This window comes from Canis lupus, chromosome 21 (assembly GCF_011100685.1).
Source record: "Canis lupus familiaris isolate Mischka breed German Shepherd chromosome 21, alternate assembly UU_Cfam_GSD_1.0, whole genome shotgun sequence".
Taxonomy (NCBI): Eukaryota; Metazoa; Chordata; class Mammalia; order Carnivora; family Canidae; genus Canis; species Canis lupus.
The window spans coordinates 34,009,688-34,034,976 of NC_049242.1; the positions used below are offsets into that span (position 1 = coordinate 34,009,688).

General features: G+C 39.1%; 1 protein-coding gene and 1 pseudogene across 2 annotated transcripts in view; one reads left to right on the forward strand and one right to left on the reverse strand.

The window, feature by feature from the left end:
• Positions 1-25,289, reverse strand: part of SBF2 (SET binding factor 2) — a 454,973-nt gene that overhangs the window by 401,327 nt on the left and 28,357 nt on the right. The window lies entirely within an intron of this gene.
• On the forward strand, positions 19,487-21,735 carry LOC102151314 (annotated as a pseudogene).

Here is a 25,289-nt window from a genome sequence, read left to right on the forward strand (position 1 = left end):
AAAAAATATGATCATAACAAATAAAAAGAAGTTTTAACAGAGTACTAGAAACTTTAAAAATAACCAATAGAAATCCTAGACTAGGGGAACCTGGGTGGCTCAGTTGGTAAAACCACCTCCCCTCAGCTTAGGTTGTGATCTCATGGATTGTGGGATCAAACCCGGCAGGTTCCTCAATCAGCAGGGAGTCTGGTTGAAATATTCTCTCCCTCCACCCCACCCCCCACATGTACACACATTCTCTATTAAAAATAAATAAATCTTAAAATAAAAAAAAAACCTAGACTGAAAAAGACAGAATATGGATGTGCTTAACAGTGAATAAAGATGAATAAATAAAAATTCAGTACACTTGAAAACAGATCAATAAAATTATGGAATTTGGACAGAAAGGAAAAAAAGGGAACAACAACAAAAGAAATAAAGCTTTAGGGCCAGCGGAACTGCACACAAAATGCTAAAAGAATTTCTTTGGGCAGAAGAAAAATGACTAAAGGGAAACTTAGATCTTCAGAAAGAATAAAGAGCACTGGAAATCTCTAGAAATACATTCATTAATTCAACAAATACTTAGTAAGTACCTAGGATAAACAATGTCTTTTAGTTAGTAATGTGTTTCATTAACCTTGTATACAAATCATTTTTATTAATTTATGCTATATTTTCAGGGATGTTTTATCGGTTATATATAATCCAGTTGAAAGTAACTTTACCTCTGCATATAAACTGAATGTTCATGTTTCACAAAATTCATAAACTCAAAACCTAACCTCCAATGTGGTGGTATTAGGAGGTGGGCCTTTGAGAGGTGATTAGGTCATGGGAATGCAGCCCTTATGAATTATAAATAGGATTATTGCCTTTATAAAAGAGACCACAGAGAGCTCCCTTGCCCTTTCTGTCATGTGAGCACATAGCAAGATGGCTGCCTATAAACAAGGAAATGCTCTCATTAGTCATTGAGTAGGCCAGCACCTTGATCTTGGAGCTTCCAGCCTTCAGAATGATAAGAAATAAATGCATGTTGTTTATAAGCGCCTCAGCCTATGGTATTTTTGTTACAGCAGATCAAATGGACTAAAACACCTGTACTAAATTGTATATATGAAATTCATTTATTTATTCATTTTATGAAACCAGAAATATAAATAAAAAGTAACACAGTAGGTACACATCGTTGAATAAATACTTTTACTGACTATAAAACCTAACAAGCCATATTTCTATGGACGTTGTGTTTCCTCTTTGTCCCATGTTCAATTCTTCAATATGTCCTGCCATCTCTGTCTCATAAATATATCTTGAATCCATTCACTTCTTTCAATCTTTATTGCCTCTACCCAAGCCATCATCATTTCTTACTTAGATTACTCAAGCCATCATCTTACCTAGTTTACTGTTTTCCCCCTGCCCATCTATTTATTATTCTCACAACAGAAAAAATTGGATCATGTCACTGTCTTTCATTGCCTCCCCACTGCACTTTGAATCAAAAAATCCCTGGGACGCCTGTGGTTGAGTGAGCATCTGCCTTCAGCTCAAGGCGTGATCCTGGAGACCCAGGATTGAGTCCCGAATCAGGCTCCCTGCATGGACCCTGCTTCTCCCTCTGCCTTTGTCTCTGCCTCTCTCTCCTCTCTCTCTCTCCTCTCTCCTCTCTCTCTCTCTCTCTCTCTTGAATAAATAAAATCTTTAATTAAAAAAATCCCTTGCGGGATCTCTGGGTGGGTCAGCGGTTTAGCGCCTGCCTTTGGCCCAGGGCGCGATCCTGGAGTCCCGGGATGGAGTCCCGGGATCGAGTCCCAGGATCGAGTCAAGCGTCAGGCTCCCGGCATGGAGGCTGTTTCTCCCTCTGCCTGTGTCTCTGCCTCTCTCTCTCTCTCTGTCTATCACAAATAAATAAAAATAAATCTCTAAAAAAAAAATCCCTTGCACTTTGAATAAAAAATAAATTCTTTACTAAGCTTACAAGATGTGTGTGATCAGGCTCCAACTTCTACAACCATATTCAAACCAGTCTAATCTTAACGTCACCATTATACTTCAGCTATAGAGGCCCTCCTGAACAAGCCGCGATCTTTCATACTTAAAGTTCTTTTTATACACTGTTCCCTCAAATTGCCTTAATCCCCCTACCCTACCCATCCCCCTATGCAGCAGACTGAATCCCTCCATAAATTCTTTTTTTTTTTTTTAAGATTTTTAATTTATTCATGAGTGACACAGAGAGAGAAAGAGAGAGAGAGGCAGAGACACAGAGGGAGAAGCAGGCTCCATTCAGGGAGCCTGACGTGGGACTGGATCCCGGGTCTCCAGGATCACACACCCTGGGCTGCAGGCACTAAACCGCTGCGCCTCGGGGGCTGCCCTCTCCATAAATTCTTGAAATTGAAATCCTAACCTGCAATGTGATAGCATGCAGGTAGGGACAGATAGGAAGTTGGGCTTTTTGGAAGGTAATTAGATAATGAGAGTAGAGTACTCAAGCAGGGAATTAATGCCCTTATAAAGAAGTTACCAGAAAGCTCTCTTGCCCTGTTTCCACCATGTAATGATACAATAAGAATATGGCAGGATCCCTGGGTGGCTCAGCGGTTTAGCACCTGCCTTTGGCTGAGGGCGTGATCCTGGGGTCCCGGGATTGAGTCCCACGTCAGGCTCCCTGTATGGAGCCTGCTTCTCCCTCTGCCTGTGCCTCTGCCTCTCTCTCTGTCTCTCATGAATAGATAGATAGATAGATAGATAGATAGATAGATAGATAGATAGATAGATAGATAGATAGAAAGAAAGAAAGAAAGAAAGAAAGAAAGAAAGAAAGAAAGAATGAATATGGCACCACCTTCTCAAAATTAGGACTCCTCATTATTCTCTAATGTTGCACTATTTGCCCTTTTTTTTTTTAATTTTTTAATTTGTTTATGATAGTCACACAGAGGGAGAGAGAGGCAGAGACATAGGCAGAGGGAGAAGCAGGCTCCATGCACCGGGAGCCCGATGTGGGATTTGATCCCGGGTCTCCAAGATCACGCCCTGGGCCAAAGGCAGGCGCTAAACCACTGCGCCACCCAGGGATCCCACTATTTTCCCTTTATAACACTTGTCACAACTTCTAATTATGGTGTTTTTCTTTTCTTTTCCATCCCTTTGCTTTTTACTGTCTGAGACCCCTATAAGACTAAAGCTCCGTGAAAATAGAGACCTCATCTGCCTGGTTTACCAGGATGCCCAATAGTTAATACAACAAGAATACTGAGAGTACTCAATAATTTTATTAACCCAAAGCCAAAAATAGGCTCAAATAGTCACACATCTCAAATAGTATTCCATTTTAATGGTTTATTTAACATCTCAGTTTGCCATTCTGGGGAAGGAAGGTTTGAGGAAACTGACTTGACAAACATTCACGCAAAATTTTTATTAAAAATAAGAGGGATCCCTGGGTGGCACAGTGGTTTGGCACCTGCCTTTGGCCCAGGGCATGATCCTGGAGACCTGGGATCGAATCCCACGTCGGGCTCCCGGTGCATGGAGCCTGCTTCTCCCTCTGCCTATGTCTCTGCCTCTCTCTCTCTCTCTCTCTCTCTCTCTGCGTGTGACTATCATAAATAAATAAAAATTTAAAAAAATTAAAAAAAAAATAAGAGAACAGGGAGCTGGGTTGCTCAGTTGGTTAAACATCTGACTTCAAGTCACATCATGATGTCAGAGTCGTGGGATCAAGCCTTGCATTGGGCTTCACACTCCCGGGGAGTCTGCTTGAGATTCTCCCTCCCCCTGCTTATTCTTTCTTTCTCTCAAATAAAGAAATCTTTAAAAAAAAATAAATAAGTAAACAGAACATAAAACATTTCCTTTATTGTCTCTGAGAATCTGTTTTGCTCAGAATTAGGACAAAAAAAAAAAAAAAAAATCCATGGGACACCTGGGGGCTCAGCGGTTGAGCGTCTGCCTTCGGCTCAGGTTGTGATCCTGGGGTCTGGGATCAGGTCCCACATCAGGCTCCTTGAGGGGAACCTGCTTCTCCCTCTGCCAGTGTCTCTGCCTGTGTCTCTCTCTGTCTCTCAATTATAAATAAATAAAATCTTTTTTTTCAAAATCCTTAAACTTATATGAATCAAAAAAACAAAAATCACTAACAATCTTCTAAACTAATTCATATCAGAAGAATATCCTAGAAAACAACAACTTGAGAATATTGTAGATGATATTTAACAATTTCAATTAACAAGAGTACTTGGGTAGCTCAGGTCATCCTGGGATCAAAACTCATGTTGGGCTCTTTGCTTAGTGAGAAATCTGTTTCTCCCTCTCCCTCTGTCTGCAGCTCTCCTTGCTGTGCTGTCTCTGTCAAACAAATAATTTTTTTTATTTCAATTAATAAAAAAATTTCTACTTTCATAAAAAAGACCTAAATGGAATATTAAATTCCATCAGAAAAATGAAAAGGATCTTTTAAACAGATGCAGCATTCTGAAAACTCAATTTCCTATCAAGGAAAGCAGTTGTCTAAGTGGTATAAAAATGTTCCCTAAAAAAATAGTAAACATCTAAATCCTAGATAAGGAGTACTCTCTGTCCCTAAAAACTAGTTGTAGAGGATGTATTTGTGCTACTATAAATAGAAATGTATTTCCTAATAATCGTTCTATATTTATTTCCTTTGTTATCTCTACAGGAGAACCAGATGACAATGACTACATCATCTTTAAAAAAGAGAAAGGGCTATTTTTTTGTTTTCATTTTTTAACTCTATTAAAAACAATCTTCAAATTCATCCTTCCTTCCATGGAAATTCTTAAAAATAACATTTTGTGCAGTTTACTTCTAACTATCCCAAGGGAAACTATTTTTACTAGTACCCAGGAACATTTCATCATTCTAGACTCAAACATTGGTACCATTTGTAGTAAGATAAAATATAATACCATTTATTATCTATCAGATTGGCAAAAAAACTGAGAAGACCCAGAGCTGATAAGGGGATTTAAACAAAAACAAAGAAGAGCATTCATATACCTTGCTGGTAGAAATGTAAATTGGTAAAATTTAGAGATCAATTAGAAATTTGTTTCAGAAATTTTAAAAATGTGCAGGTTGGGATGATGCCTGGGTGGCTCAGTAGTTGAGTGCCTGTCTTTGGCTCAGGTTGTGATTCTGGGATCTTGGGATCAAGTCCCATAGCAGGCTCCAGGTAGGAGGCCTGCTTCTCCTTCTGCCTATGTCTCTACTTCTCCCTGTCTCTCATAAATAAATAAATAAAATCTTAAAAAAAAATAGAAAAAAAAAAAGAAAAAAAATAGAGCACTAGCAGGCTTTTGCAGCATCTGGCTAGCTCAGTCAATGGAACATGTGACTTTTGACCTTGGATTGTAAATTCAAGCCCCACACTGGGAAGAGAGATTACTTAAAAAAATATATATTTTAAAATATAAAAATAAAAAATAAAATAAAGATGTACAGGTTTTTATTTTTTATTCTTTTTAAAACTTTTATTTATTTATCCATGAGAGACAGAGAGAGAAAGGCAGAGACATAGGCGGAGGGAGAAGCAGGCTCCCCTATGGAGAGCCTGATGTTGGGACTCAAGCCCAGGACCCTGGGATCATGACCTGAGCCAAATGCAGACATTTAACCAACTGAACCATCCAGGTGCCCTTACATATTCTTTTCAAGTGCACATGTAGCATTCCCCAGGATAGACCACATGTTAGGCTACAAAACAAGTCTCAAAAAATTTAAGAAGACTGAAATCATGTTAAGAATCTTTTTGACCAGTATGAAACTAGAAATCAAGTACAAGAAAAAAACTGTAAAACCCAAAACATATGGAGGCCAAATGATAGACTACCAAACAGTGGATGGATCAACAAAGAAGTCAAAGAGGACAGGCACCTGGATGGCTCAGTCAGTTAAGTATCCGACTCTTGATTTCAGCTCAGGTCATGACCTCAGGGTCCTGGGATTGAGCCCCACATTAGGCTCTGCACTCATCGAGGGGTCTGCTCAAGATTCTCTCCCTCTCCCTCTGCCCATCCTCCTTGCTCTCTTTCTCAAATAAATAAATCTAAGAAAAAAAAGAAAAACTCAAAAAAGAAATTAAAAAATAAATGGAGACAAATGAAAATGTAAACAAATGGTCCAAAATCTTTGGGATGCAGCAAAAACAGTTCTAAAAGGAAAGTTTATAGGGCAGCCCCAGTGGCACAGCGGTTTGGTGCCGCCTGCAGCCTGGGGTGTGAGCCTGGGGTCCCAGGATCGAGTCCCACATCAGGCTCCCTGCATGGAGCCTGCTTCTCCCTCTGCCTGTGTCTCTGCCTCTTTCTCTCTGTGTCTATGAATAAATAAATAAAATCTTTAAAAAAATAAAAAAATAAAAGGAAAGTTTATAGTGATAAAGGCCTTCCTCAAGAAAGAGAAAAATATCTCAACTTACCAAACTAGAAAAAAGAACACAGCTCAAAACTAGTAGATGGGGGATCCGTGGGTGGCGCAGCGCTTTGGCGCCTGCCTTTGGCCCAGGGCGCGATCCTGGAGACCCGGGATCAAATCCCACATCAGGCTCCCGGTGCATGGAGCCTGCTTCTCCCTCTGCCTATATCTCTGCCTCTCTCTCTCTCTCTGTGACTATCATAAATAAATAAAAATTTTTAAAAATTTTAAAAAATAAATAAAGTCTTAAAAAAAAACTAGTAGATGGAAGGAAATAATACACACTACAGTGAAAATAAATGAAATAGAACTTAAGAAGCAATAGAAAAGATCAATGAGACCAATCTTTGAGAAGATAAAGTTGATAAAATTTAGTTAGACTTTAAAAAAAAAAAAGATTTTATTTATTTATTCATGAGAGACCCAGAGAAGGCAGAAGGAGAAGCAGGCTCCATGCAGGGAGCCCGATGTGGGACTCAATCCTGGGACTCCAGGATCACAACCTAAGCCGAAGGCACTCAATTGCTGAGCCACCCAGGCTTCCCTAGTTAGACTTGTGACTAAAAAAGATAATAAAATCAGAAATGAAAGAGGAGATGTGCTCGCCTCGGCAGCACATATACTAAAATTAGAAATGAAAGAGGAGGGATCCCTGGGTGGCTCAGTGGTTTAGCGCCTGCCTTCGGCCCGGGGTGTGATCCTGGAGACCCGGGATCCAGTCCTGCATCGGGCTCCCTGCATGGAGCCTGCTTCTCCCTCTGCCTGTGTCTCTGCCTCTCTCTCTCTCAGTCTATGTCTCTCATGAATAAATAAATAAAATCTTAAAAAAAAAAAATGAAATGAAAGAAGAGAAATAACTGACACCACAGAAATACACAGAATAATTTTAAAAGATTATAAAAGAAGTATGTGCCTGTAAATTGGACAACCTAGTAGAAATGGATAAATTCCTAGCATACAATCTTCCAAAACTGAATCAGGAAGAAAAAGAAAGGGCAACCCCGGTAGCTCAGCGGTTTAGCACCACCATTGGCCTGGGGTGTGATCCTGGAGACCAGGGATTGAGTCCCACATCAGGCTCCCTGCATGGAGCCTGCTTCTCCCTCTGCCTGTATCTCTGCCTCTCTCTCTCTCTGTGTCTCTCATGAATGAATAAATAAAATATTTTTAAAAAGGGGGGGGGGAGAAAAAGAAAATCTGAATAGATTTCTTACTTATTAATGAAATTGAATCAGTAGTAAAAGGTGGCATTTTTCTCCCCATACAGATTAGTTTTTTTAATTCACAACAAAAATGACAATCTTACAAAATAAGCATACTTGATAAAAAGAGCACTAGCCTGGGATGCCTGGGTGGCTCAGTGGTTGAGCGTCTGCCTTGGCTCAGGGCGAGATCCCAGAGTTCTGGGATCGAGTCCCACGTCGGGCTTCCTGCATGAAGCCTGCTTCTCCCTCTGCCTATGTCTCTTCCTCTCTCTCTCTCTGTGGCTCTCATGAAAAAAAAGAAAGAAAGAAAGAAAAGAGAAGAAGAGAAGAGAAGAGAAGAGAAGAGAAGAGAAGAGAAGAGAAGAGAAAAAAGAAAAGAAAAGAAAAGAAAAGAACACTAATTCTTTTATCCTCTTTATTCTGAAAATAATTCTCCTTCAAACTGATGGTTGCTATAGACAAAATGAGTGAAGGGGAGATGTAGAAGCTTCCAATTATGGAATTAATAAGTTATGGGAATAAAAGTCACAGATTAGGGACGCCTGGGTGGCTCCGCTGGTTAAGCATCTGCCTTCGGCTCAGGTCTTGATCCGGGGGTCCTGGGAGGGAGCTCTGCATTGGGCTTCCTGCTCAGTCAGGAGCCTGCTTCTCCCTCTCCTTCTGCTCTTCCCCACCTCCCCCCACTTGTGCTTTCTCTATCTCTCTCTCTCTCTAATAAATAAATCTTTAAAATTAAAAAAAAAATTTTAAGGTACAGCTTAGGGAATATACTCAATTGTAATAGTAGTATATGGTGACAGATGGTAGCTATACTTGTGGTGAGCATAGTATAACACATAAACTTGTTGAATCACTATGCTGTATACCTGAAACTAATGTAACATTGTATGTCAACTATACTCAAATACAAGTAAAAAGAGATAATTCTCCTTAAAATAAAAGATCAAAGCCAAATGCAAACAGAAAAGCTCTGCTTTCACTCTGACAATTTACTATTATAACACCACAGTCCAAATAGCAAGACTATTCTTTCTTTCTTTGTTGTCATTGCTACTAAAACTATTTTAAAAGCTTTTTATATACTTAAGCATTTGTCACATGCTTCATTCCAAGCTTTGGCCTTCTCCACACTATTTTAACATCTAGTGTCTCTCTTTTATGGTCATCTCTGTTTATATGGCTGTCCTTCCTTTTACATGTCCTTTCAATAGCTGCACTTATCAGGACTCCCATTTTATTTTACCTTCTCTTCTTCTCATAGGCAATACCCCATGATTTTTTTTCTTAAATGTCTTCTTTTCTTCAAAGAGCCAGACACTAGAAGATTAAAATTTCACCAATTCTACCATAGCAAAACATCACATTCAGATGTTTCTCAGCTTTCCTTGTCACTAAAAGTACAGAACACTTTTACAGCTAACTATAAAACACTGCAAACCCTTTCAATGCAATTACCCAATATTCAACACTTTATGTGCTTCATTCTCAGGTTTTCCCAACACTGTTTTGACCAAACCTTTTTTTTTTTCAATTTTTTTAAGATTTTATTTATTTATTCATAGAGACACTCACAGAGAGAGAGAGAGAGAGAGAGAGAGAGAGAGAGAGAGAGGCAGAGACAGAAGCAGGCACCATGCAGAAAGTCCGACATGGGACTCGATCCAGGGTCTCCAGGATCATGCCCTGGGCTGCAGGCGGCGCCAAACCACTGCGCCACTGGGACTGCCCTGACCAAACTTTTAAACAATAAAGTAAAATGCACAAATATTTACTATAACAATTTATAATCATTTAGTTTTACATGTATTACATAAAATGTATAAGATGAGAGGACAAAAAACACATGTGATTCAACCACACTAACACAACTTATTTTGGTGTGTTAGTGTGGTTGTTTCAACCCATCTGTAATTTTTTTTCTTAGGGTCTTCCTTTATATAGATATATATAAGGCACCAGCCAAACTGAGCCATTTTGTACTTCCCACAGCACTCAGATTCCAGGCCTTGTTGTTCTGTCTTTTCTCCTCTCTACTCAAAATCTTGTATCTGATAAAAAAAAAAAAAAAAAAAAAAAAAAGAAGGGAAGCCTCCTTTCATCTATTTTCTTTTGTATTTTGTTTCAGGACTGTAATTACTTTTTTTTTTAAATTTTATTTATTGGGGATCCCTAGGTGGCTCAGCGGTTTGGTGCCTGCCTTCGGTCCAGGCATGATCCTGGAGTCCCGGGATCGAGTCCCACATCAGGCTCCCTGCATGGAGCCTGCGCCTCCCTCTGTGTGTGTCTATCATGAATAAATAAATAAAATCTTTAAAAAAAAAAAAAAAAAATTTTATTTATTATTTATTCATGATAGACATAGAGAGAGAGAGAGAGAGAGAGAGAGAGGCAGAGACACAGGCAGAGGGAGAAGCAGAAGGGGAAGCAGGCTCCATGCAGGGAGCCCGATGTGGGACTCGATCCCAGGTCTTGGATCATGCCCTGGGCCCAAGGCAGGCGCCAAACTACTGAGCCACCCCGGGATCCCCCTTTCTTTTCTGAATAAGGCACAGGTTAATATAACTGATACATATTTCACAAAATTAGTAAAATCTTAAATCACTCTGAATGTGTAAATAGTACTTGAAAAATTTTTTATCTGAAGACCTTCCTTATGTTATGAAATTATAAACCATTCTCTAATCAGAACTTTTGTTAACCTACAATCTTTTTCAGAATCTCCACCTAATAAGTGAGTCAATTCAAGAGAATGAGAAGATAAGCCACAGACTGGGAAAAAATATCTGTAAGCAAAATATCTGATAAAGGACTTTTCTCCAAAATATAGAAAAAAACTCTTAAAACTCAACATTAAGAACACTAAGAAAATAGACAACCCAATAATTTTTAAATGGGCAAAAGATCTGAAGAGACACGTCACCAAAGATGATATGCAAAAGAGGCAAATAAGCATATAAAAAATGTTCAGCATCATATTTCATTAGGGAACTGCAAATTAGAACAATGAGATAACACATCGATTAGAATGGCCAAAATCCAAACACTGACAACATCAAATACTGACATGAATATGAAGCAACAAGAACTCTCACTCACTGATGGTGGGAATGCAAAAGGATACAGCCACTTTAGCAGTTTCTCACAAAACTAAATGTACTTTTCTTATATAATCCAGCAACCATGCTCCTTGATACTTACTCAAAGGAATTAAAAACATGTCCACACAAAACCTGCACATCATATGCAGAGTAGCTTGATTTATAATTGCTAAAATTTGGAAGCAGCCAAGATGTCATTCAGTGGGTCAATGGATTAATAAACTATAGCACATACAGACAATGAAATATTATTCACAGATGAAAAGAAATGAGCTATCAAGCCATGAAGAAACATACAAAGACCTTAAATACATATTACTAAGTCAAAGACACCAATCTGAGAAGACTACATATGGCATTATGTCAACTATAGGACAGTCTAGGAATGGCAGAACTATGGAAGCAAAGAAACAATAGTAGTTGCCAGGGGTTAAGAAGAGAGAGAGACGAACAAGCAGAATGCAGAGGATTTTTAGGGTAGTGAAACTATCCTGTATTTTGTATGGACTTCGGATGATTAGGATGTGCCAAGTTAGGTTCAGCAGCTGTAACAAAAACCTGCTCTGGAGACAAACCATGAGAGACTCCTAACTCTGGGAAATGAACAAAGGGTTGTGGAAGGGGAGGTGGGCAGGGGTTGGGGTGACTGGGTGACAGGCACTGAGGGGGACACTTGATGGGATGAGCACTGGGTGTTATATCTTGGCAAACTGAACTGCAATTAAAAACAAAAAAACAAAAGAAAAGAAAAAAGTCCTGCTCTGGTGCAAGACGCTGATAATGGAGAAGGCTGTGCTTGTGGGAGTAGAGTATATATGGGAACTCTGTACTTCCCCTTCAATCTTGCTATGAAACTAAAACTGCTCTAAAAAAAAAAAAAGTCTATTTCTTTTTTTCCTTAATTAAAGATTTTATTCATTTATTCATGACAGACAGAGAGAGAGAGAGGCAGAGACACAGGCAGAGGGAGAAGCAGGCTCCATGCAAAGAGCCTGATGTGGGACTCGATCCTAGGACTGGGACTCCTGGATCACACCCCGAGCCAAAGGCAGATGCTCAACTGCTGAACCACCCAGGCTTCCCAAGTCTATTTTTTTTGAAGTAGTTGATGATATCTCAAAAGCACTTATTAGTCCTATATGCAATAAAATAGTGGTTCGTTAATGTTTTTCCATTTCCATTTTTTCCAAAAATGCTTTTTTAAAAGTGTGATCATAGAATTAGAAACATCAAAATAAGCATGCCAGAAGCCTGTCCAAGTTAGGCATCAAAGTCCTGATTGAGATTACATTACAAGGGTATATTCGTTTGTTAAAACTCAAACTGTACACTTAAGATATGTGCGTTTTATTCTATATAAATTTTACTTCAATTTTTTTAAAGTTACAAAACAAAAGATAAAAATCTGATTTTAAAAATAAAAAGCATCAAAGAAAAAGAACATTTGAACTGCAATCATGTGTGTAAAAAAGAGGGAGGTAAGCAGGTAATTAAAATACATAATTACTTCTCTCTGTACAGAATATCTAAAGAAGGATATGCAATAAATGGCTCTGCAAAGGGAAACTGTGTAGCTAGAAGGCAAGAATAGGGCAGTTTTCATCACCTAACTGGTATCTTTTTAATTTTCAAGGCTTTGTTTTCCGTTCAAAACATTTAAAAATGTACAAATATAGTCATGACCATTTTTTTTTCATGACCACTTTTAAAATAAAAATCAATCAACCAAAATATCCTATTTCTATTGAGTTACCTCAGTTTGAGTGATTAAAGTCTCAACTGATGATTATAGACTCAACACTCAGAAGTGTGGTCCTCAAACCAAACTTCATTAGCATTACCTGGAACTTGTTAAAAACGCGATCCTTAGAGTGGTTGTAACAACTGCATAGATATAGATACATACATGTCAAAAGTTGTTGACTTATATACCTAAAACACATGAAATTTTTTTTAAGATTTTATTTATTTATTCATGAGAGACACAGAGAGAGAGAGAGAGAGGCAGAGACACAGGCAGAGGGAGAAGTAGGCTCCATGCAGGGAGCCTGACCTGGGACTCGATCCCGGGTCTCCAGGATCAGACCCCGGGCTGAAGGCGGCGCTAAACCACTGAGCCACCGGGGCTGCCCCCGTGAATTTTTTTTTTTTTAATTTTATTCATTCATTCACGAGAGACAATGAAAGAGAGGCAGAGACATAGGGAGAGGGAGGAGAAGCAGGCCCATACAAGTTGCCCAATGTGGGACTCAATCCTGGGAATCCAGGATCACACCCTGAGCCAAAAGCCATCGCTCAACTGCTGAGCCATCCAGGCGTCCCAAATATGTGAATTTTATCATATGTAAATCATAGCTAAAAAGGATAATTTTTTTAAAGAAAGAAATGTAGAACCTCAGGCCGCACCTCAGACTTACTGAATCACCATCTATATTTGTAACAAATATCCAATAGATTCAAATGCACATTTAAATTTGAGATGCACACTGTTTTGGAGTACTTGTAAACATTAATATAGTATGACATTATAGGCAACAGCCATTCAAACATTTTTTTTTAATATTTTATTTATTTATTCATGAGAGAGAGAGAGAGAGAGAGGCAGAGACACAGGCAGAGGGAGAAGCAGACTCCATGCAGGGAGCCTGATGTGGGACTCGATCCCGGGCCTCCAGGATCACGCCCTGGGCCAAAGGCAGATGCTAAACCGCTGAGCCACCCAGGGATCCCCCCAAACATTTTTTTTAAGAGAGAGGGAACATGAGGTGGGAAGGGGGGTTGGTTGCAGAGGGATAGGGGGAGAGAATTTAAGCAGGCTCCACCCCCAATGCCACGCTAGATCTCACAACCCTGAGATCATGACCTGAGCCAAAATCAAGAGCTGGACACTTAAATGACTGAGCCACCCAGGTACCCTAAAGGTTTTTTTCTAGAGGTCTTTCAAACTGACTATAAACTCCATAAGAACAAAGACTATGTTCATTTTGTGCATTACTAGCACATAACAGGTACTCAACAAATATCTGCCAAATGACAGAAAAAATTCATATTTCTTTGTGCTTACTAAATTTTCTCTTTTTACTAGAACCTCTTTCTATTCTGAGTTGGGTTCTTTTTTTAAGATTTTATTTATTTATTTGACAGACAGAGAGCACAAGCAGGGGGAGCTGAAGGCAGAGGGAAAGGGAGAAGCAGACTCCCTGCTGAGCAGAGAGCCCAATGAGGGGCTCCATCCCAGGATCCTGGAATCATGACCTAAGCAGATGGCAGATGCTTAACCAACTGACCGACCAAAGTACCCCTCTATTCTGGTTTAATATCCACCTGTCTTGGGACACCTGGGTGGCTTAGCGGTTGGGTGCCTGCCTTCAGCTCAGGTAGTGATCCTGGGATCTGGGTTCAAGTTCCACATCAGGCTCCCTGCATGGAGCCTACTTCTCCCTCTGCCTGTGTCTCTGCCTCTTTCTCTCTCTCTCTCTCTCTCTCTCTCTCTCTCTCTCTCTCTCTGTTTCTCATGAATAAATAAATAAGTCTTTAAAAAAAAAAATCTACCTGTGTTAGCCAACAGGTAGAGATGAGAGCTTATAGAGAAAAAATTCATAATCTATCATTTTGTTATGGCCGAAATGGAAAAGGAAGGAAAACAGTATCAGCCCTAGCCGATAAAGCAAAGTAGACACATGTACACATTTTTCATTTGTTTTCTTATTGTAAGAAATGTTATCTTAATCTTAAAAACACTGTTTTAAGGGGTGCCTGGGTGGCTCAGTCAGTTGGGCAGGTCATGATCTCAGGTGGTGAGATCAGAGCTTGAAGTCAGGCCCTGTGCTGGATGTGGGGTCTGCTTCCAAATCTCTCTCTCCCTCTGCCCCTCCCCCCACCCGGGCTCATGGTCTCTCTAAAAAAAAAGAAAGAAAAAGAAAACACCTTTTAAAGAGTTGACATCTCATTTTACTTTTTTTTAAGATTTTATTTATTTATTCATAGAGACACAGAGAGAGAATGAGAGGCAGAGACACAGGCTAAAGGAGAAGTAGGCTCCATGCAGAGAGCCGGATGTGGGACTCGATCCAGGGTCTCCAGGATCACGCCCTGGGCTGCAGGCGGCGCCAAACCGCTGCGCCACCGGCGTTGCCCGACATCTCATTTTAATGAAGCAAACAAATCTTACAAAATAACACCCAGGAAATTCTGAAATTCTAAAATACTTTTGCAGTAACTTGACCAGGTATTACAGTCAATAAGCAAATCAACTTACTAGTTCTTTCAGTTTCAAAAGTTTTAAAATAGGGCAGCCCGGGTGGCTCAGCGGTTTAGCGCCGCCTTCAGCCCAGGGTGTGGTCCTGGAGACCCTGAATCGAGTCCCATGTCAGGCTCCCTGCGTGGAATGGAGCCTGCTTCTCCCTCTGCCTGTGTCTCTCAGGAATAGATAAATAAAATCTTTAAAAAAGAAAAGTTTTAAAATAAAGGAGTGGTGTTAGCAAAGAAACAAATGATTAGCAACGCAACCACAAAGAGAAAGGAAAAAACAGGATAGGATAAAATGCAAGTTTAAAAGTTGAAAAGCAGCAGGATAAATTTAGCTCAATCAGCTCACCTCAGAACACTAAATCCTAAACTAATATAAGGGATGACAAGAAGCTACCTGATTTACACTTCAGAACTCTCAACAAGCTCTGCAGTTGGCAGTACCAGATACTTCTAGAAATGAAATGTGAGTAGAACTGTTTAAATGCTTAGTTAAGAAGCAGATCCCCAGATGCTCTCCCTTCTCTATATATCTGGGTGACTGTCTTGCTCTATCCCAGCAGAAGAGTTGAGATTTACTACTAGGAAAAAATTTAAAAGAGAATAATTGGCCTATGGGAATACTTAGCATTTGAGAACAGGCACATCAAACTGCAGAGAGGAAATTGTGTAAAAGTTTACACAATGGGGCAGCCCCCGTGGCTCAGAGGTTTAAGTGCCACCTTCCGCCGGGGGTATGATCCTGGAGACCCGGGATCGAGTCCCACGTCAGGCTCCCTATACGGAGCATGCTTCTCCCTCTGCCTGTGTCTCTGCCCCTCTCTCTCTCATGAATAAATAAAATCTTTAAAAATAAAAAAAAGTTTACACAATGAATTCTGCAATCTCGAATCTTCCTCTACCCTGCTCCCCAAATTCTGGCAACGAAATTTATACCTCCCAGGCAGGAAATGGAAAGATCCTTATCTGGGAAATCTGACAAACCAAAGGTAAAAACAAACAAACAAACAAAAACTCAAGGGAAGTTGTCAAACCCAATCCCAGTAGGATCACCCATTTTTAACCAATGGTGAAGCCAATAGTCCAAAATTTCACAATGACTACAAGATTAAGAGAAAGCTAAAGAAAGCCTCTAAAAGGGAAGAATAAAACTAAAAGATGGCAGGAAGCTAATAAAAGAAAAAAAAGTCTTATTCAAGGAAACAAAAACATTTTTTAAAATCAGTAATATCAGGATCCCTGAGTGGCGCAGCGGTTTGGCGCCTGCCTTTGGCCCAGGGCACGATCCTGGAGACCGGGGATCGAATCCCACGTCAGGCTCCCGGTGCATGGAGCCTGCTTCTCCCTCTGCCTGTGTCTCTGCCTCTCTCTCTCTCTCTCTCTCTCTCTCTGAGTGACTATCATAAATAAATAAATTAAAAAATAAAAAATAGATAAATAAATAAAATCAGTAATATCTTTAAAGACATAGAGAAAATATTCTAACCATAAAAACAAACACCAAATGTTATGGAAAGGAATATTCAGAGACAAAAAAAAAGGCTGTTGAAATATTTTTAGTGACAGCAGAAATGAAAAAGAGATAGAAGAAAAAGGGGGGAAAAAAAAGAAGAAAAAGGGAAGAAACTAACAGAACAGCAAAAAAGAATAAGAACAAAAACCAGGGATGATTGGATGGCTCAGTTGGTTGGTTAAGTATCTGCCTTTAGCTCAGGTCATGATCCTGGCGTCCTGGGACTGAGGCCCAGAATGCTGGGCTCCCTGCTCAGCAGGGACCCTGCTTTTCCCTCTCCTTCTTACCCTTACTCTGTTCGAGTGTGCGTGCTTCTCTCTCTCAAATAAAATCTTAAAAAACAAAAACCAAAGAAATGAAAACAGGGCTTCCAGAAAGGGAAGAGAAACAGTGGAGAATGGAAGGACTTAAGTTCATAAGCTACCAGTTTAGAAGAGCTTACTGAAAGTATAGATAATGCATACAAAAAGACCCATTAAAAAGCATGAAGTTTCAAAAACCAGAAATACATATAAGATCCCAAAAGTTCTGTGGGAGGGAAAACAGCATCACACAGAAGACTGGGAATCAGAGTAGCACTAGACCCTTCACAATCTTGAAAACGAAAAAATAATGGATCAATAACTTTAAACTTCTGAGGGAAAATTATTTCTAGTTAATCCAAATTATCAATCAAGAATAAAAATATTTCAGACAAGCAAGGCCTCAGTAATATCACTTCCTTTGTACTCTCCCTTTCCACTGATGCCACTGAAAGATATACTTCAACAAAATTAAGGAAAAAAATAAGAAGTGAGATCCAAGAATAAAAAAATTCAACACAAGGAAGACAAAAAAAAGGAAATCTTCATAATTATGGGGGAAGATAAATTCCAAGATATCAGTGGTGCATCATCAATCACCAAAACAATCAATATATATTAAAAGATCTCAAAAGGCCCAGAGAGAGATCTTCAAGAAGACAAAGCTAATAGATTTTAGATAACTTGGAGAATTAGCTGAGTTTGAATTAATGATAAGCAATAGAAAACTAAGCAAACAACAAAGATTATTAAGTTCATTTACACAGTCAAAATGAAAGCACTGAATACTGATTTAGCCAAAACTACATTGTAACAAGGTATTAGGAAGATGCCAGGTAAGTGAGAAGTGTGCCTGAGCAGGCAAATATAACAGGCTAGGTGAAAGTCAATCTCCATTTTCATGCAAGAAATCAAGAAATATAGTTACATATTTTAACAAACAAACAAACAAAAAAAACGGTAATATAAGATTTATTTACTGACATGGAGGTATACCAGTTAGGCTTAGGTTGGGCTGCAAGAGACCAGAAACCTCAAGAACTTAACAGGGAAATTTTTTTCTCTTCCACATAAATAATTCAGGACTGGTATGGAGAACCCATGACTGTCTTTTCATTGTACAATCTTTAAGATATAGCTTTTACTTCCCAGTCCAAGATGGCAGCTCAAGTACCAATTCTAACATCCACCTTCTAACCAGCAAGAAAGAAGGGTAATGAAGGCTCTGCTCCTTATTCTTAAAAACACCTCCCAGAAGTCACCTGTGACTTACTTGCTCAGTACTTAGTCATATCACCACAACTAGCTGCAAGAAGATTGCAGCATATCTATATTCCAGGTAGCAATGCACCCAGCTAAAAACCAGAGAGAGGTTCCATTTCTGAGGAAGGGGAACAATTAGCAACCTCTGACACAAGCAATAAATACCAAAAGAATCAGCTTTAAAAGTTTCCAAGGGATCCCTGGGTGGCGCAGTGGTTTGGCGCCTGCCTTTGGCCCAGGGCGCAATCCTGGAGACCCGGGATCGAATCCCACGTCGGGCTCCCTGTACATGGAGCCTGCTTCTCTCTCTGCCTGTGTCTCTGCCTCTCTCTCTCTCTCTCTGTGACTATCATAAATAAATAAAAATTAAAAAATAAATAAATAAAGGATCTTATTTATTTATTTATTTATTATTTATTTATTTATTTGAGAGAATGTGCCCAAGAGCAAAGCAGACTCCTCTCTCTGTGTGTGTGTGTGTGTGTGACTATCATGAATAAATAAATAAAATCTTTAAAAAAAAATCATTTAAAAGTTTCCAAGAGTTGCCTCTGGGGATGAAAAATACAAAAGTGGGGGACAGAGTAGTGAAGAACAATACGGGTGGTTTTGTAATATGCCTCATAGAAATTTGATGGTTTTGTAATATGCCTCATAGAAATTTGATTTTAAGCTACATGAATATATAACTTGATTTGTAAAAAAAAAAATAAAAAAAAATTTAATGATAGGAAAAAGTAAGTAGAGATAGGGACACCTGGGTGGCTCATTAACTGAGCATCTGCCTTTGGCTCAAGTTTGAACCCGGGGGAGCCTGCTTCCCCCTCTGGCTAGGTCTCTGTCTCTCTCATGAATAAATCAATTAAAAGCAAACAAACAGAGAGAAACAGAGAAAGAAAAGAAAGAAAGAAAGAAAGCCAGTCACAACTTCTGTTTCTGAAAACCTTTTTATTTTTCTCTTTAGGGGGTGCAACAGATAGAGGTAAGAACTATATAAAATCAGAAGTAAACCCTGCCAGTACATTAATGCATAGTCTTTAAGACAGTGATTTTAACTCCTAAGAACTTTATGTTTATTTTAGGCAACACAGGCGGGGGGGAGGGAGGGTCAGTGGGAAGGAGGGTGACTGCTGAATCCGCTCAGCTGGACACCAAGGCTGCACAGCCATAAACATGCAGCAGCTGCAGAAGCACATCTAGCACATCTCTCAGTAGCTGGACCAGCAACAGTATCAATGTGCTCTATTTTGTGCAGATAAGCTTCACTCTCTCATGAGGAATTCAGGGACTTCTAAAGGTTGTGTCTTTACCTGACAGTGCTATATTACAAAGCAGCTCATACACTTCAGTCACAAAAAACTGAACAAAGGAAGCTGTCACTACCTTGTAGCTACAAGTCATTATGCTGCAAGAAAGCATCAGCAGGCTCTTGATATTCTTGATATGGAAGAAACAATCAACAAAACGTTATTTGAAAAATATTTGATAAAAGTAGCTTTAAATACCCCTCCAATGACTGGGAAATGTCATGGTTCTCAAAAAAAAAAAAAAAAAAAAGTTCCATTTATCTCTTAACAAGGGAAAATCTAAGATGACCTGGATAACCAAGCCCTAGCAACCTATAGCTACAGACTCCACGCCTGTTTTGAAGCATTTAATCTTTTAATGTCACATCACATGTTGACAGCCCAAAAAGAAAAGAACTTGAGTCATTACCTTTTAGCATGCTCTGTACTGAAGAAAAGGAATTGCTACACTTTCTATTTGAGAACAAATTTTAAAAGTATAATAAACCAGTGAAACTGTCCTCCCTAATTATGTAGATAGTTTGCAAGAGATTCTGGATGTGACAGTGTCTTCAGCTGACTGACATCATCATAACTGTGATTTTTAAAATGTACACAAGCCAGCACATGAGTGGCTCAGTAAGTTAAGCATCTGACTCTTGATTTCCACTCAGGTCATGATCAAGGATCATGAGACAGGATCAAGAGACAGAGCCCTAGGCAGGGCTCCACCATAGCATGAAACCTGCTTACCATTCTCTCTCTCTAAATAAATAACATACATACATACATACGCACGTAAGTGTGCTACCATCTTACTTCTATAGTAATAGCGAAAGATCCTTTCCATGCAAACTGTTTACCTGTACATACAGGGACATTTGTGGAGCTAAATAAAACAAATGACTTTTTCTCTCTTTCTCATATATTGGTGTGCAATCCTGTATCTTGGTTTGCAGTGGGACGCTATTATCTCATGGTTGGTCATAAAAATGAACATGTCAGAAAGTGTATCAGCAAAGCAACAATTCTTGAGAAGAGTACAGGCCCACATGGGTAGCATACCAGCAATTGTTTGCAGTTGAGAGTGAGCATGACCAGGCCATGGCTGCTTACTTCATAAGAATATAGGTGATGAAAGAGTGTCATTTGCCAATGCTCTACACTGTATTGTAATATGGATTGACCAATAACTTAAAATAGGCTGAAAGATTCTTTGGCCAAGCGCTAAGCTTTGCATAAGCTAAACACTGCACTAGAAGATCCTTTTGTTATGCACAAGATTGGTGTGCTTGCACTTCAGAATAGAGAATGGAAAACAGCAGAAAAACGGTTTCTTGATGCTTTCGGAAAAAAATTAAAGCAATTCGGCATGAAGTAACAGTTGACAAATGGGAACCTTCGTCGAACAACTTGGACATGTCCAAAGGAAGCTTAAAAAATATGCCAAAGGCACTGGATTATCACCATGTTAATTCCTTAGAACTCATCTCATCCACCTGTTCTGTCATAAGATATATCCACAATCCGGTGGGCAACTTTGAAAATACTACTATTTCCTCACAGCCCTTCATTTTAGGCAGTATTTTCTGTTACAATGCTTGGTCACTGGATTGAAATGTACATTGGTGATTCTGAAGCTTACACTGGAGCAGATATTAAAAACAAATTAAAATGTTATGACTGAGGATCCCTGGGTGGCGCAGCGGTTTGGCGCCTGCCTTTGGCCCAGGGCGCGATCCTGGAGACCCGGGATCGAATCCCACATCAGACTCCCAGTGCATGGAGGCAGCTTCTCCCTCTGCCTATGTCTCTGCCTCTCTCTCTCTCTCTCTCTCTCTCTCTGTGACTATCATAAATACATAAAAATTTAAAAAAATAAAAAATAAAAATGTTATGACTTTTGGGACACCTGGGTGGCTCAATGGTTGAACATCTGCCTTTGGCTCAGGTGGTGATCCCGGAGTCCTGGGATCAAGTCCTGCATCAGGCTCCCGTGGGGAGTCTGCTTCTCCCTCTGCCTATGTCTCTTCCTCTCCCTCCCTCTGAGTCTTTCATGAATAAATAAAATCTTTTTTTTGAATAAATAAAATCTTTAAAAAAAAATGTCATGACTTTGATGTGCATACAATGAAGACACTAAAAAACATTACTTCACCTCCATAAGATTTCAGGGGACTTGATTTTGTTGTTTTTTATTGCAGAGAATTTTAAATAGAAAAACAGATTGCAGAAGACAGGGTTTGTACTACTGGAAACCTCAAGGAAAACTCCAGATTCTATACACTTTCCTTGGAAAAAACTTTTGAAACTGAAATGAATGAAAGTGACATGATGTTAGAGACATCTATGTCAGACCACCAAACAGGTCTTAATTCCATTTTGTCTTAGGGTAAGTCAATATTTCCTCACATCCTTGTCATGTCTTAGAATTTCTCATTTCTTATACAAATCTAGACTACATATTTACATTTAGGAACAGAGACCTGTCATAAGAGACTGGATTACACACCTTTCCAACAGATGTTTTTCTGATCCTACAAAGTAATTATACATAATGGAATAAAGAAGGTAAACTGCCAAAAAAATTTTTTTTCTTTTTTTAAAGCTTCTTTTTGCTCCTGGCTATGTTCATGATTCCATGGGAAAGCAGAAAGTTACAACCAAGATCTCTAAATCACAGAATCTACCAATGCTTAAATATTAATCTATCATATTAAGAGTACAATAACTACTTTGGAGGCAGTCTGCAATTATTTTTTCTAAAGGGAACTTTTTCTGTCAAGAAGTAAGAATTACTGTTGACCTAAGATATCACTATTAGTGAATCATAGTATAATTTAGTTGGTCCATACTTTAATCTAATTCATAGATCAAGATTCTCAACAACAAAAAAAAAGCATTTGGTCTTTTGCCCCCTTATCAGGTTGACTCTGGATGAAAAACCTAGGAAAGCACTGCATTAAAAAAACAAATCTACCTGTTTGTCAAATTCTCTAGAGGAAATGGTTATAAATATTTGAAATATAAATAAAAAAGAAAAAATAAACACTGTAGTGAAAGTAGACAAGTTAATGCCACATCTATGAAAATATACTATCCCCTCAACATTCCTTTTTCATGAACAAAATAATAGAATAAAAAAAAGAATAGAACAATGCTGAATACTAGTAGACTTTCCTAGTTAAGCTACATCAGTATTTCAATGTTTACTTAGATTGCTATTATTTCCTCTCATTTTTCAGATTTATAGCTATCTCTAACCATTTCTAAGTACTGTGAACAACAACCAATTTTACTAAAAAGCTTCTTTTCTGGTGAAAGAAAAATAGTTTGACTAATTCAAATTACAGAAAAAAAACTCTGGCCCATGAAATACATATGTATGAAATACAAAGCTAATGGGTAGCAGAGCCATAAACCCAGGTCTCTTCACTCTAAGACTGGGGCAACCGGTCAAAAAAGGGGTGCATAATCTTTATTACATTCCCTAGTCAATAGTGCCACAAGCAAAGTCCCTGTTGCTCCCATCCAGCTAATCAATTAATTAATTTACATCAACTAACTGAATTATCATGCTTTACTTAAAGGATGTAGGTGCTAATATTAAGATGGGCTCTTTCCAACTGCCAGAACTATATGCAGATTCATTTAAGTTACTTCACAATGAGAGTTTAGTCTAAGAATATGTGGGATAGTACAGAAGCACAAGAAAAGTCTCCACAATTAAGCCTCATTGAAAACTGGAACACTGGTCAAAATAAAATAAAACTTGTACCCAGGGGATCCCTGGGTGGCGCAGCGGTTTGGCGCCTGCCTTTGGCCCAGGGCGCGATCCTGGAGACCCGGGATCGAATCCCACGTCGGGCTCCCGGTGCATGGAGCCTGCTTCTCCCTCTGCCTATGTCTCTGCCTCTCTCTCTCTCTCTCTCTCTGTGTGACTATCATAAATAAATAAAAATTTAAAAAAAAAAAAAAAAAAAAAAAAAAAAAAAAAAAAAAAACTTGTACCCAGGGGTGCCTGGATGGCTCAAACAGTTAAGCATCTACCTCCAGCTCAGGTCATGATCTCAGAGTCCTGGGTTAGGCTCCCTGTTTAGAAGAGTCTGCTTCTTCTTCTTCTCCCTCTGTCACTCCCCCTGCTGTGCTTTCTCATTTGCTCGCTCGCTCTCTCAAATAAATAAAATTTTAAACAAACAAAAAATCCACTGGTATCCAGTAAGAACCCTAAATATTATAACTATTTCCTTATTCTGCCTCTCCTGTGACAGTGGTTGTTTAATTCTCCACTAGGACTACTCTCTCTACTACATGGTTTCTATTGCCCTGAGCTTCTGTTTCTTTGCTGTTTTCTTTGCTAGTGCATATTCAAATTCCCTAATGAAGAGGATTACACTGAGTGAATTAACCATTCTGTAAGAGAGAACTACTGTACAGTTCTTAGGTCAGGTTAATTTATAAGCCAATAGGCCTAGGTGATATATCACTGATGCCAATCCATGGTCCAATGAACTGTGGCAGAGTGAGGGGACTCATAAGACAAAGTGTAACAATTGATGCAAGCCCTTGCAGCTAACTGCTTTTTTCAGAAATGGGCTGTAGCTGTCCCTCACTCTTGGAGCATTATGTTTATCGATACACATTTGTTTTATAAACCAAAACATCATTAGGTAAATGCAGATTCAAATATCTAGTTCACCCTCTCTAGAGAGCATGGTCTCTCACCAAAGTGTCAACCCCTACACACACAGTCCTATACAGCAGGTCTTAAATGGTAACATCTCCTTACACCACCCCAATATTTTCTTCTCTTGGGTATGAAGATTTAATAGCCTCTCTGCCAACGATACCTTTTCTCTAAATTGAGATTCTCTTTTGAGCCCAGATTATTCCATATTTATCCTAAAATGAAATCTAACACATGAATTATGCTAGATAAAACTATTCAGATGTAAGATAGTTTCCTATTATAGAAGAATGATTGTCCTAACTGGTGCACCCAAACATTTTCTAATAGAAACATAGGTAGTTTTACAAGTCACAACTTATTAAGCCTTTTTTTTTTTTTTTTTTAAGTCTTTAAAACTATGTCAGGGGACAGCTGGATGGCTCAGCAGTTGAGTGTCTGCCTTTAGCTCAGGGCCTGATCCCAGATTCTCAGGATCGAGTCCCACATCGGGCTCCTTGCATGGAGCCTGCTTCTCCTCCCTCTGCCTGTGTCTCTGCCTCTCTCTAGGTCTCTCATGAATAAATAAATAAAATCTTTAAAAAAAAAAAAAAAAAAACTATGTCAGATGTGGGCTAAGCATCCAACAGAAAATATCACAGATCAGCAAACTGAGACCCATAAAGATTAAGTTCTTTTCTTAAAAAAGATTTTATTGGGGTATCTGGGTGGCTCAGTTGGTTGGGCATCTGCCTTCCACTCCTGTCATGATCCTGGGGTCCTGGGATCGAACATCACATTGGGCCCCATGCTCAGCAGGGAGCCTGTTTCTCCCTCTCCCTCCTCTCTCTTATGGGTGGGGGGGTAGAAGGAGAGGGAAAGCAGACTTCCTGCTGAGTGCAGAGCCCTATACAAGGCTCAATCCCAGAACCCTAAGACTATGACCTGATTCAGTCAGATGCTTAACTAAGACACCCAGATGCCCCAAGATTAAGTTCTTACATAAAATCACATATAATAAATAGTGCTGAAATTAAAATCCTATCTACGTAGGCCAAAGCCTATGTTTTTAACAACCATCCTCTACTGTCAATGACCACCAACTAAAATAACCAATAGTTATTCCGTAACAATAACTAATTCTAAAGAAAGATGACAGACTCCTACCTTACTCTAATGCAATGCTTCCACAAAATACTATTCAGTGAGATACAATGCTTCCACAAAATACTACTCAGTGACATATCTACCATTCATTAGGAGCTCTGTGACGAAATAA